The sequence below is a fragment of the Salvelinus fontinalis genome, chromosome 22 (assembly GCF_029448725.1).
Source record: "Salvelinus fontinalis isolate EN_2023a chromosome 22, ASM2944872v1, whole genome shotgun sequence".
NCBI classification, from domain to species: domain Eukaryota; kingdom Metazoa; phylum Chordata; class Actinopteri; order Salmoniformes; family Salmonidae; genus Salvelinus; species Salvelinus fontinalis.
This window is the reverse complement of record NC_074686.1, coordinates 5,603,037-5,609,036: the sequence shown is the minus strand read 5'-3', so window position 1 is coordinate 5,609,036 and position 6,000 is coordinate 5,603,037.

Below are 6,000 nucleotides of genomic sequence, written 5' to 3'. Positions count from 1 at the left end.
GTATTGTCACAAGTCATACCACCCTCTCAGGTCATAGAGCCTGACAACGGAGATATGGACATTTAAAGGAAGGAAGAAGTGGGAGTTTTTGGTTTTGTCAATGTGTTTTTATTTATTTATTTTATTTCATGGGGGGGGGGGGGGGGGGGGGCTGGATTAAGTTAGTTTTTCCTATCAGGCATGTGTTTTTTATTTATTTTTACCTTGTTTTTTTCAACCCCGTCCAGTTGGTGGCGGTAATACACCTTTTGGGGTTGTGGTCTGCCATAAAACCCACAGAGGAAGAAGAACCATATTTACAATGTGCAGGGGTATTTTTTTATTTTTTATTTAACCTTTATTTAACTAAGCAAGTCAGCTAAGAAAAAATTCTTATTTACAATGAGACGGCCTACACCGGCCAAACCTGGACGACGCTGGGCCAATTGTGCTCCACCCAATGGGACCACCAATCACGGCCGGTTGTGATACGGCCTGGACTCGAACCAGGTACTGGAATAAGAGGCAGATACTGTATGTGTAGGGTGCAATCGCCATGCTACTGAAGAACAAACTTGTAGATCTATTGTCAGTAAAAACCCCATTGTAAAAAGGTCATGCTATTTGGGATCTCCCCTATATTAACCCTACATGTTTTATTTAAACCTCAATAGAGTAGGGATGTCGCAAGATACCGCACAGCACGGACCAATGTAAAAACTAATTCAAAGCAGTTGCCGTGTTCGAGAGGATCAAAAATTAAAAACCGTAATGTATCATGGGTACATTGTAACTGACTGACTAGAAATAATACTGACTACAAATAATAATGAGTGGTTATTTATAGATCAGTCAATCGGCAGTTGCCTGCACCGTCGGCTGCAATGTCGAACAAGCCCAGTATTACCAGAGGAAAAGGCAAACGGATTACTGGGCCCAAAATCAGTTTTCTTCAGCAGGTGGTATTTTTTTCGCTCACCAAGCATAGATTTTTTTTATGGATGTCAATGAGAGTGTCGACTTTGGTTCACAGCAAATGTAATTTGCTACGTGTGGTTTATTTGATCGACTAGACGTTCCGTAATGCTTAGGTGTAACGATATAAGTAGGACACATCACATCCCAGCAACTTTTGGGAAGGACACTTTATGTCGGAGAGTGCCAGTCGTTCACACAAGTATCTGTCCTCATTGGCCAGAATGGTCCCACCTGATCTGGTCTCCCGATTGCCTTCCTTTTTTTGTAGACATTTATTTTCATTGTTAGAGCGGCAACTCGAGTATCTGGACAGTATAATGGATAATCTTTGTTAGTACAAAGTAAATGACCGTGGGGGAGGGGAGTAATGAGCACAAGACATATCGTCATTGAGAACAGCACATAACTGTACACAAAACGTGTAAAATATTAATAGAAAAAGGCGTATTTTTGTCATTGACAGTGGTGGAAGTGTACCTAATTGTCATACTTGAGTAAAAGTAAAGATACCTTAATAGAAAATGACTCAGGTAAAAGTGCAAGCCACCAGGTAAAATATTACTTGAGTAGAAGTATTTGGTTTTAAAAATATATAACTATCAAAAGTAAATTGTAAAAGGTTGCGTCAATCAAATCTGGTATCAGGATAAAATGTGATTTAGAGTCACCGAATATACTATAATTATATTTATTTAACACAAGGGATAAATGGTAAATGCAATTTTCGTATATATGGGTTCACTGTATCACCACGCAGGGTAAAGCAGAGAACTGACTGAAATAGTACAGACATCTTCTTTTATACTGTGACAGAGGTAGTTCCAACTTTAGAGTTGGCCTGTCACAGTAGCGGCTTAGCGTGGTTTAAACTTGCTAGCCTATCGGAGGTGCCCAGACACAGCACTCAGGATTCAAATGTCCGGAATGGTGTTTGTGAAGATTGAGCTGATTTGTTGGTTTCTACACATTCCTCAGTTCCTGTTTTCTTGTTATTCAGCATTTTCCCTACACATTCCTCACTTCTTGTTTTCTTGTTATTCAGCATTTTTCCGTCTTGTCTCAACCTTGTGGTTTGCCCAGTCGACACCCTAGATTAACAACAGCTTTTCTGCAGTCACGCTATGTTTTGTGATTAACATGTCCTAAGGCATATATTTATGTTAAAAGAGAACAAAACCATGCTTCACAAAATGTAATCGCTAAAATATACTTAAGTATCAAAAGTAAAAATATAAATCCTTTCAAATTCCTTATATTAAGCAATCCAGACGGCACCATTTGCTTGTTTTTTTAATTTATTTACGGATAGCCAGGGGCACACGCCAACACTCAGACATAATTTCCAAACTAAGCATGTGTGTTTGAGTCCACCAGATCAGAGGCAGTAGGGATGACCAGAGTTCTCTTGATAAGTATGTGCATTTGGACCATTTTCTTGTTCTTCTAAGCATTCAAAATGTAACGAGTACTTTTGGGTGTCAGGGAAAATGTATGGAGTAATCAGTACATACTTTTCTTTTGGAATGTAGTGTAGTAAAAGTTGTCAAAAAAATTAATATGCATTGTTCTAAAACGATGTATGATCCAATCCAATGGTTGAAGAAACAGTCAATTGTTTTATTACTTACCTAATTATAATGTATGATGGCCAAATCAAATGTTATTTGTCACATGCGCCGAATACAATTGGTGTAGACTTAACCATGAAATGCTTGCTTCTGAGCCATTCCCAAGAATGCAGAGTAAAAAAGGTATTATAATTTTATTTTTTTCAATAGTAAGGAGCAATTCGAAATTTACAAAGGGGGGGCTGGTCCACAAGGTGTAATACATGTATTTTTCACATGACCCTCCCCGGGGAACAGTAAAAAAAAATGCGCACCCTTCCCCCTCAGAAACTGAACTGCAAAATAATAATAAAAAATAACAGCTATAGAAGCCCTTTGTTTATAAACGTACATATCGACTTTACCACTTCAGCATAGTTTTGTGTCACAGTCGATGCCACGCAGGGAAACCGCTCCTTGAAGTCGGAGGGGCTAGGTGTGGTGAAGTTCTCGGAGCCCGAGGCTTGCACCCAGGGTCAGGATACAGATGAGTCTGTGACGGTAGGAGGAACATTTTTGGAAAAAGTGGCCCCTTGCCTTTCGGCTGATACATTTGTGTTTTCAGGGTGGGTGAAAACAGAGTAAGTAGGGCGCTGTGGAATCGGTGGTAACCAGAAGTGGTTTGGTGATTCATTGTTTGTGTTTCTGCTGGTCAGAGGGAGCAGGCGCTCGGCGTTAAACGAGTGGGGACAAGATATGTGAATTGTTTTGCTTTCAGGAAAAGGGCGCCATTGAAAGGAGTGATTACTAGGGTAGCGGTAAATGTGAAAGTTGACCAACTGAAGGGGAAGATTCCAAGTGTTTGTGATGCTCATCGTTTGGTGTGACGCAGATAAAATAGAAGAGTCGTTGTCTGTTCTTTTGAGTTTTGATGTTGAGTCTTCCCAACAAAGTGATTGTAGGATATACGTTATCCCGTACAAGCTTTTGTGCTGAATACATTACATTGATACAGGTGTCAAGCTTATGGGCATGTGACATCAGTGTGTAGGAGGGAGGTTCCTACGTGTGAGAAGTGTGCAAAAGGGCATGAGACAAAGGAAGGAGTAGCATTGTGGAAAGTAGTGGTGGTATGTGTTCATTGTAGGGGTGTCCATGTGGCTGGAGATCAGAAATGCCAGGTGTGAGAGAGGCAGGTTGTTTCCAGAGTTAGAGTAGTGCAGAAGTTGTATGCTGAGGCAGTGATGAAAGTAGAGGAAGATGGGTCAAGAGGGAGGGACCCTGAGAGGAGTGGTGTGAGTAGTAGATCTGTACCAGTTGTGAGGGCATTTTCTGTTAAACATTACTAATGCTTGTGTACTGAAATATAATGATTTAAGCCTAGGCATTGGGATTGAGATTGAGATTGATAAAGAAACTAACTCATATAAAATAGTAAAGTGTGTGTGTATTAATAAGAGGCCTGTTCTAACTGTTCTGTGTGTGTAGCATGACCCTGTAATGTCTGGCCACTCAGCCAAGAGCTGACAGAAACTAACTGGTTCCTCTTAGCTTAACTGGAGACAGGGCAAAGTGTTATATTCCGCACACCAGTGATAGAACTACTGTTCCGTTTGGAGCCTATTTCTGTGCGAAAGATTCATGTTTTGTGTGTTTGTGTGTGTGACCAGTACGACCATACATCATCTGAGCCGACAGTCAAAGGCGCTTGCTTGTCCAATTTGGGGGAACTGTGGAGCTACTTTTAGAGGAAGTATGTCTGGAGTGACTTCCTGTCATTCTGGCCCCTATTGTCCTCACTCATTTGTGACAGATTGAGGCAACCTTTTCACCCAGGTGTCTGTCTCCCTCACATACACATACATAGGGTCACGTGTTTTGCAGATTCTTGCATGGGGTAGCTTGACTATATAAATACTCCTGTACTCTTTGTACAGCAGGCTCTCACTCCATTTCACCTGCGTGGATGGTGTGACCAGCCTCCTTATTATAATGTTTTTAATAAAAGTAATACCTTGATTGATTATTGACTTTGACTCTCCTCATCTTAGTTAAAGGTAGAATTTCCCCCACACAGTACAGAGTGATAGGCCAACAAGTTATATATGTGTCACGATCGTCTTTGTGAGAGAGGGAGGACCAAGGCGCAGCGTGTGCAGAATACATCTCTTTATTTTGGAAGAGAGAAAAACACGAAAACGAACACTATACACAAACTAACAAAACGTGAAGCTAAAAAATGTAAGTGCACAGACAAGCAACAAACGTTCAACATAGACAACACCCCACAAAAGCCTACTGCCTATGACTGCCTTAAATATGGCTCCCAATCAGAGACAATGAATGACAGCTGTCTCTGATTGAGAACCAATCTAGGCAGCCATAGACATAACTAGACAACACTACTCTAACTCTGCCCCATACACATACAACACCCCTAGACATTACAAAACACATACCTTCTCCATGTCACACCCTGACCTAACTAAAAAACATAAAGAAAACAAAGAATACTAAGGCCAGGGCGTGACAATATGCTTCAGTAAAATTAGATTTTTTGCATTTATAGCTATGGTTATCAACTGTATTGCAGGGATGGAACGTAAATCGCAGAAAATTGAGGTTGCGGTGGCAGCTGCAGAGAGGTATTTGGGTGTACGAGACTTGATGTCAAAGTTATGGTGTGTATTGACTGGTGGTGTCCCGTACTTTTAGGCTGTTGACCTGAGGTAGGACTAGACAGATTTAAATAGCAGAGGTGGGTTTTTAGTGAATGTAGGGTATTTGTTGATTAAAAAATAAATAATAATAATTCAAGCAAAGTATAAGGGAGTTGTACTCCATTCGAGTAGGTGGCGGTAATGCAACATTTATTAGATGACAACCGCCGCTAAACCTCAATGAAGAACAATAAAGAAGATGAGAGCTGGCTGCAGATAATGATTAGCTAGGGGGAATCTGTTTTTCAACATTTTGAAGCTATAATTATATAAAATACAGTACCAGTCCAAAAGTTTGGACACACCTACTCATTCAAGGGTTTTTCTTATATATATTTTTTACTATTTTCTACATTGTAGAATAATAGTGAAGATATCAAAACTAATCATGTAGTAACCAAAAAAGTGTTAAACAAATCAAAATATATATACATTTTTTAAAACCTCTTTTTCTCCCCAATTTCATTGTATCCAATTGGTAGTTACAGTCTTGTCTCATCGCTGCAACTCCCGTACAGACTCGGGAGAGGCGAAGGTCGAGAGCCGTGCATCCTCCGAAACACAACCCAACCAAGCCGCACTGCTTCTTGACACAATGCCCACTTAACCCAGAAGCCAGCCGCACCAATGTGTTGGACAAAACACCGTACACCTGGCGACCGTGTCAGCGTGCACTCTGCCCGGGCCCACCACAGGAGTTGCTAGCGTGCGATGGGACAAGGACATCCCTGCTGGCCAAACCCTCCCCTAACCCTGACCGCGCTGGGCCAATTGTG